The sequence below is a fragment of the Pelophylax lessonae genome (assembly GCF_965119305.1).
Source record: "Pelophylax lessonae genome assembly, chromosome: 3".
NCBI classification, from domain to species: Eukaryota; Metazoa; Chordata; class Amphibia; order Anura; family Ranidae; genus Pelophylax; species Pelophylax lessonae.
This window is the reverse complement of record NC_138770.1, coordinates 100,852,322-100,860,925: the sequence shown is the minus strand read 5'-3', so window position 1 is coordinate 100,860,925 and position 8,604 is coordinate 100,852,322. Positions and strand designations below refer to the sequence as shown.

The following is an 8,604-nucleotide window of genomic DNA, read 5'->3' as shown; positions in this document are numbered from 1 at the left end:
AGATTGTATATTCTTGATATCCTAAGAGTGGAGATTATTTTTATTCTAATGCTTATTGTTGGCAGGTTTTCTTTTAGCAATCCATAGACTTAAAATAGAAATTGATCAGTCTGGCTGTCCTGAGATGGATTGGGCAACTATCAGACAAATCTAGCATGCATGGTTTTTTTATACCCACACAGAAGACCAACAACAATTTTATATAAGTAGACTGAGGAGTAAAAAAGTGCACAGTGTGTCTATAACATTAGCCTGGTCATTGGACATAGTTACGGTATAGCGGTCATGTGACTTGGTTTATGTGGCTACCTTGCAGGTCCGGGACTTTTACACCAAAGTTCGGAGTGAAGAAGAGTGCAAGAGGCTCTGTGAGAACATTGCCGGTCACCTGAAGGGTGCCCAACTCTTCATCCAGAAAAGAGCTGTGAGTATCGTCTGCAATAGAGTGTATTAAAGAGCACCTGTCATGCATACTTGTAATAGATATTTTGCACTTGTGAAGATCCTACAACTTAAATGTCCAAGTTCACCTTTAGGGGAAAAAAAATAATAAAGGCACATACTTTTGCAGAAAAAAAAGTGCATTATATATATATATATATTTTTTTTTTTTTTCCCCTACAATCATGGGTGCATGGTTGGGCTCTTGCAGACTCTCCCTCTGTTTCTGCCTGTAACTGTCTACAAGCTTTCAATAAGGCCATTGGTGCTTGGTGGTGCTGCTCCAGGCTGAGGTATAGGGCCCCGCTGGTACTCAGTATAGTAGGGATGTCAGCATTAGGAAAACTCATCCAGTGGGTAATAGACATTGAAGCATGAGACTCATCATAGCCAATCCTAGTGTGGATGTGTGCATCCCCCGAGGAGCAGCATTGATTGGGGCTTTCATATCCATATGGGCTTTAAAGCAATTATTAAAACTTGTTTGTTTGATTTTTTTTTTTTTTTTTTTTTTAAATTTACCTGCTCTATGCAATGGTTTTGCACAGAGCAGCACGGATCCTCCTTTTCTCTGGTCCCACACCGTTGCTCCTCCCTCCTGACGGGTGTACGGAGCCGCAACTCGGGTGCACCCAAACAGGCATGCTCCCGAGATGCGGCTCTGTGTCCATTCACACACACACAGCCGTGGCCCAGTCCCACCCCCTCAATCTCCTGTAAGGTAGAAAGCTGCAGAAAGAGTGAATGGATTATGGCAACGCTGATCAGTAGATTGAGAATTACAAGCTATTTGCTTATTTATTCACAGATCTCTACAGATCCTAAATGCAGATGTAACATGTTCCAATGGTCAACTTTTTAAGTTCCTTTGCTTGTATGAATTAAAGCAGACCAATACTCGGGCTCGGTTCACACTGGTGTGATGTGGAAACCCTGTGAATCCACTGCGAGTTACCGCATTGCAGGCAGTTTGCACTGCAATATGCAAATCGCTGGGAGAATAAGTACAAAGGTAATGACACCCCCAGATCAGTTTGCATATCGCAGTGCAAACTGTCAATTCAGACAGGAATCGGATTGTATGGGTGTGACCAACCATGCCCATCATTTTCTTGTGTTGACCAAAAAAGGGTCCTGCACGAGTTTGGTCCGAATGCGACGTGAATTCAGGCCATACAGTCTGTATGGTTGAATTTGCATCGCATGTGACTTGCAGAGCAGTTCGAATCACATGCGATGTCTGGCATTGCTACGTGTGAACCGGCCCTCAAATGTTGTTTAACGAGCTTTGCTGCGATGGATAAAAATCTGTAGACATTGAGCCTGGTACCAGACACTGATTAAAGGGGGGGGGGGTTAATTTTAATTTGCAGGAATATATAGTATGGAAATGTTGTATATGTGGGGCGCACACAAATTGTTTTTGGGAAGTATTGTCTGGGTCTCCATATTTCTGGTGCCGATAAATGGGCTGAAACACTTGCTTTTCCCAGAGACAATGTTGCTGCGGGTTCACTTCCTTGCAGCCCAAGGCACTTGAGTCATGTGATTTCTGTAAAGGTGAGAATCGGCATTTAGACTGGACAACCCTCACAGATCATGTGACTAAAAACCCAGACCTTCACACATTCCTGCAAGGAAGGGAGTTTAGGAAAGGCAAGGATTTCTCTGTATCAATCCAACAAGGAGATGAAGTCCAACCACAAAATTGTAGTTCTTGGGAAAAGTTTGTTTTCCCACAGTAATTGGGCCATGATTATAGAGGGGAGGAGGACCATTGGGGCATTTGTTTATATCTGCAAAGGTGGACAACCAGGACACGCCACAATTGTATCATATTGCCGTTTGAGTTTTTCCCATTTTCAGTTTAAGAGATGTCCCAAAAATCTACAACTTCTTTCTTTTTCTATATCTTGTGAGTATTCCCATAACTCCAAGGGTTCTTTTTGATTACATTAGAGCTTTTCAGCAGCGTATTTGGAGAATGATATGTTCTATCTAGGTGCCACTTTAACGGGGTGATTTTCCCTTGCCATGTAAGAGTTTATGAAGTTAGGAACCATCCTTGGGCTGGAACTTATTTCATTCGGTAACCCCTGTTAAATTTTCCTTCCACCAGGTGAAGAATTTCACTGACGTTCACCCGGATTACGGCAACCGTATCCAGGCTCTGCTTGACAAGTACAACGCTGAAGGACACCATAAAGTAATGTGAAGTGCTGCTCTTTCCTTCCACTAGGGGGAACCCAAACCTTACCAGTACTAAGGAATATGAGGTGTGACGATTTAATTCCCGCACTGGGGGAAAAAAAGTTTCCTTACCTATACACTAGTGGCTGTTGTCACCCCTTCCAAGTAGTCCCCTTGTGAAGTGACACTTTTTTTTCTAGAAACCTGTGCCACTGCTTGAATCATTCCTGGATTTCATTTTCTGGAACGCTATGCCGGATTGTCATCAAATCTGTGTCCTATTAAGGCATTTGTTTTTTTAAACAGCCAAAAGTCTCCAGGCTCATTCACACCATAAGTTCATGAAAACTGATGGGAATTGAAGAGAAAACCACGCAGATTTCACTTGCAAAGACATCAGATTTCATGAATGTTGACATCGGTTCTGTGCCCTGTTCACACCAATGTTGATGTCACGTCAATTTTTTTCCAGTGCAGAAAACTGCACACACAATGGAGATTCCTGCACAGAAAAAATCTGCATGCTGTGGTGTGAACAGGGAACATACAGAACTATTTTTTTTTTTTTTTTTTGTTTTTGTGCCCTTGCAGAACGTATGCAGAAAAACTGTCTCTGCACCATGGCGTGAACGAGGCCTCAGGGTGCCAAGTCAGGGAACAAGGTGGTTGGTCAAGTTTCGGTATGGACTTCTGTGCCAGGAACTCGAACACTTCACCACAACAATGATCTTGCCTATGATGCGTTAAGAATCTACGTGTCAGGCTAGAGTTCCAGTATAAGTACTCAGTTTTTTTTCTTTTCTGCCTAGTCAGGTGTAAGGACTTAGTTCCTTGCTGGGGTCTCTGGTCCCGGCAATTTTTTCTTTTTAGATAGATATTCTTTTTTTTCCTCCTGGAGATTTACAATAAACTGCCGGACTGGGCGACAGGCTGGATAACCTAGATCCAGTGGTCACCCCAGTTTGGCCACCAAACTGGTGCGCTAGGTCGGCCGTGACAAAGCCCCACCGCACGGTCTGGCCTGTGAGTTAAACGCCTCGAGGTTGCATGCGACTGGGTCTCAGCCCGAGTCACAGCATTTCTCCTGGCCAACAGCCCCCCCATGTAAATGGCGAGGGGTTCTGTCTGGAGCGGTGCCCATATGGTTCCTGGTATGGTGAGTAACTGTCCTCCCTCTCCCCCTGTAGGGTTTTGGGGTGGATGTGGGCCCCTCCATGGGACGGTCAGACACCCCCCTTCCCTCATGCTGGGGCTGTGTTGGTGGTCTGGTCCACCTCCTGGGGTGGGGGCAGGGCGCTATGCTGATGATGGGGGGGTGCACCGCCGGCGATTGTACGATCGGTGGGGGGGGGGGCTGTACCTGGTGGGGGCTCCTGCCTGGGCTTGTCCTTAAGGCCTAGGGATCCCTCCTGGTGCCTCGTGGGGCTGCCATTTTCTTGTAGCCTGTGTGCTCTACGCTTCTTTTTTTTTTTTTTTTGAAAAACTGTTACATGACCTAAAAAAACAAAAAAACACTGAAGTTAGCCTAAGTTTTATGTATAATGCAAAAGATGATTTTACGCCAAGAAAAAAAAAAACCTAACATCATGCTTTATTATTGTGCACACTCGTGAATGGCGTAAAAATTCGGTACTTAAAAAATCTTCATAGGCTACCCTTTAAAAATGTTCACAGGTTACCTGTTGAGCGTTACAGAGGAGGTCTTGTGCTAGAATTATTGCTTTTTTTTTTTAACACTTATTCCTTTTACAAGGAATGTGAACATCCCTTGAAATAGGAATAGGGCATGAAAGGTCCTCTTTACATAGAGTCCTGGAGTCTATAAGTACCCCACATCTCTCCTATGCTGGAAAGCCTGAGGTTCACCGCCATGTTTACATCTGCCGGCACCAAAATTGACGTCATAACTTCTGGCTTGGCCTCCGAAGGTCACAGAGATGGTCGGGGACTATCTGGTCCTTGGTCAGTTCTATGGTAAAATGGCCGCCACCAGCTGATTCATTTTCCGGCTCACTGATCACACGGACATGCCAGAAGAAACACTGGAGGGGGTGGGGGGGGGGAATGGTCAGCCACTATGATTGTTTTTAGGGAATCGCCGGCAGAAAAGAATGTCCCATGGGCGGGAAGTAATTACGTTTCACTCACACTTTTGTTAGTTTTTCACACAACATTGTTAATCCGCTGCTCCAGATTCCTTTCCCTCATTTTTCGCCAACATTGCAAGGCACACACATTGTTTCTTCTACTGCTCCATAAAGACTGAATCAGCTGGTCTGTGACCCAGGCAAGTGCAAGGTAGACCATGCGGGATCATTCTCTAGTGTAAATGGCTGTGTGACTCGCCACCATAGCGTTACGCCACGGCCATTCCAGGAATTGAATTGTCACCTCATATGTAGGTTGTGATTTTCAATCACATAATGAAGATCCTAGATGCCAGGCTGTAAACCCAGTGGCTTTAATATACCTAGGGGGCTATTTACTAAAGCTGGAGAGTGCAAAATCTGACGCAACTCTGCACAGAAACCAATCGGCTTCCAGGTTTTATTGTCAAAGCTTCATTGAACAAGCTGAAGTTAGAAGCTGAGTGGCTACCACACACCAGATACTCAGTGCACCAGCTTTAGTAAATCTACCCCTTTGCCTGAGCTCACACTTCTGTGGCATGGTACACCGCATGTGATGCGCATAGGAATCGCACTGCATTCCTGTGCTGTGTGATTTGGGCCATACATTTAGTATAGCTCAAATCGCATCTGCACCAATTAGTGCAGGATACTTTTTTCTGCACCTGAATCGAATCATATGGCTGTTCACACCCATGCAATGCAATTCTGGCAGTCGCGCTGTGTTTTGCAATCTGTTTCGGGGTGTTATTATTCTACCATTAACACCCGCAGCAGTTTGCATGGGCGCCGTGTGATTGCCATTCAATGTGATGCAGGGTAACAGCAAATCTTGTGTTTTCCCCGCATCGCATCAATGTGAACCAGAGCTTAGTGTCACTGATGTAACATAAGCATGCAGAAAGTGAAGGCAGAACTCTTGATGCATGCTTTTGGCTCTACATGGGAGGTGGTAAAATTACCTTTTCCGAGAGAAGTTGGCAATGGCTGCCTACCTATTCTCTCAGCAAACATTTCCTTTAAATGCCAGGGAATATAAATGTTTGGCTGTGAACCGTACATCATTGGAATCTAACCTCATTTTGGGCTTTAATTTAAAGATCAGCTCCAGCCAAAACCTTGCGTTCTATTTAGCACGGGTAATATGCAACTGTGTATGTACAAGCTTCTGTCTCTGGGTATTGCTGAGTTTGAAGGACACACAGATCCCATGCCTTCGTTTTCCCGGCACTCCGGCTACATATGAGATGACTATCTTACCATGAGTTCGGCTTTTCCCCTCTACTCAATGGGTCCCATGTTTTTCTAGGACCGGGAGGTCAACTGGTTTGATAGGGGTCTGAATGGACCATCTACATCAGGGGACTTCAAACTATGGCCCTCCAGTTGTTTAGGAACTACAATTCCCATCATGCCTAGTCCTGTCTGTGAATGTCAGAGTTTTACAATGCCTCATGGGATGTGTAGTTCCGCAACATCTGGAGGGCTGTAGTTTGAGGATCCCTAATCTACATAATGTGATGGGTTTTTCTGGGTCAGTAACCCAGTATTGAAGCCAGAGGCAGCCAGCTAGCTGGCATTTTGAGCAGATCAGCAGCCTCCACAGTTTCTCCCAATGCAGATTTTCTTCAGAACACAATACACTTGTCCATTCATTCATCTATTTTTGTCTTTGGAAGGTTTTAATTTGTAATTGCTAACGACACTTTTTGTTCTTTTACAGAGAGCGATCAAGACCTACACTCAGCATTCCGCTCATGTGACCGCCAATGACAAGGCCAACCTGTAACCTTCCTCATCCTCCTCATCATCATCCTCAATGATCCGTCCACTAATTTTTTTTTTTTTTTTTCTTTAATTTCAGAGCTAAATGATTGTTTAAAAACCGTGCTACAGAATTCCAAAAATCTTTCTGGTTAATCAATAAACTTTTATACTAAGCTGCTGTTGGCTTCAGGAACATCCTGCACTTGTATTTTCCAGGCTGAACCAATAATCGCACAAAGGCAGATTTAAACCGAATGATACTGGAAAAAAATAACCGAATACGCAACACAGCTTGTGTATGTAATACTAACTTTCTGTCCAAACATTTCCAATAGCTGACTTTACTGAGCACCGCTGACAATAACTTCTTACTCCGTGCCTTCAAATGACAGATTCAGCTGATTGCAGTAAAGGTGATGCAAATAATCGTACAGCTCCTACATTACCCGGTGAATGTTGGGGGAGTAGCTGACTATCCGGTGGCTGGCAAATGTAGTTCATTAAGCCTACGACTGTCTACTAGATGATAGAATAAAATCTTTTGCATATACAATAGTCTCACTGGTTTCTTCTTGTTGGGAGTCAGCTGGAAGCATGCTGCAAATGTGAACTAATTATGTAATTGATTTGTACAATAAACTTACCTGCAGCTAAATAAATCCTTTTTGTTGAGTTTTTTTCTTTGCACTTATTCACAGGGATGCCGAGACCTGAACATTAGAAGCCCCGGTTCACAGTGGAACGCGGTGTGCAGGAAACTGGCGCTTTGTTCATGTTTCCTGCACTGTTCAAATTAGAGATCGACTGATTATCGGCAAAGCCGATCTATCGAGGGCCGATCTGCACTTACCCCGATATATCAGAATCCAAGGTGACCGATATTTCGGGAAAGTGCTTGTACAGGAGAGATGCCTGCAGCATAGCGGACAGTCGGCTGTCTTGTAAGGCTCGCATTACAAGGAGCGGGAGGGGACTCGAGACGCCCCCCCCCGGGCAACCAGCCTGCACGGCCGCCGGAGGCCCGATCAAAGCCGCATTAGGCTCTGAACGGGTCTCCATGCGAAAACCTGGAAGTGATCACTTCCGGGTACTGGCACCAGGTTAAAAAAAATGACAGCATTCAAAACAGCCAAACTTGGCATTTTGAATACTTTTAAGTGCAGAGGAGGGGTTTGGGGTTTTAGACCCCCAGATCCCTCCACAAGAGTATCTGTCAAAGAAAAAAAAAAAAAACAATTTTTTTTTTTTTTTAAAATGTATGAAAATATCATCCGATACCGATATGCATTGACCAAAATATCGTTATCGGCAACAAAAAACCGATATCGGTCGATCACTAGTTCAAATCGCATTGCCCTTGCTATCAGATGTCAGTGCAGTGTTGACACCCCAAATGCAGTTTGCCTGAACTGGATCGCATAGTACAAAACTACCATGCCATCCGTTTGCTGTGCATTTCCAAAAGTAGTGCAAGCCACTGCTTTGATGCGATTTGAGCCCGTTCATAAATGAATAGCCTCAAATTGCACGGGAATGCAGTGCACAATCCTGTGCGATTCAGTGTGAACCTAGGCTAAATGGGCTATTTCTTTATATGGCTGTAAGTGCTGCATGCAAGCAGCCCATGTAAGTCTGTGGGGATGCAGTGGCTGCACAGACAGCGCTGCTGGTCCTAGTTTGACAAGGATGTGGGTGAGCACCCCCATATGTATATTGTCTGCGTTTTTGGGGCCGATCACCCGCAACTACATGTCTGTCAAATTAGGATGAGCGGCTGTGTCTCCATAGACTTCAAGATAGGAAAAAAAATATCAGGGACTGATGCTGGCAGTGAAGCACGAGTACCCAGCAGATATTCCATAATGGTCCTAGCAGGGACGGACTAACAACTCATGGGGCTCCTGGGAAAAAGGAGATCATGGGGCCCCCTGCAGGATCCCTGCTCACTGGGTCCCCCTGTCCACACTCAAGTCCCACCTACATCAGTGGTGTATTTTGGTTTTGTGCTGCCCTAGGCAAGACTAAAATTGGGCGCCCCCCTCCAAAGTAAATTTGCCCCACTCCTTCCTTAACAGAT

General features: G+C 44.8%; 1 long non-coding RNA gene across 1 annotated transcript; it reads left to right on the top strand.

Annotated features, from left to right (window-relative positions):
- The first annotated feature begins 344 nt into the window (after positions 1-344).
- Positions 345-6,588, top strand: LOC309551532. The gene is made up of 3 exons (XR_014225090.1): positions 345-424; positions 2,561-2,647; positions 6,484-6,588. It is a non-coding gene; the product is annotated as an uncharacterized lncRNA (long non-coding RNA).
- The last annotated feature ends 2,016 nt before the right edge of the window (positions 6,589-8,604 follow it).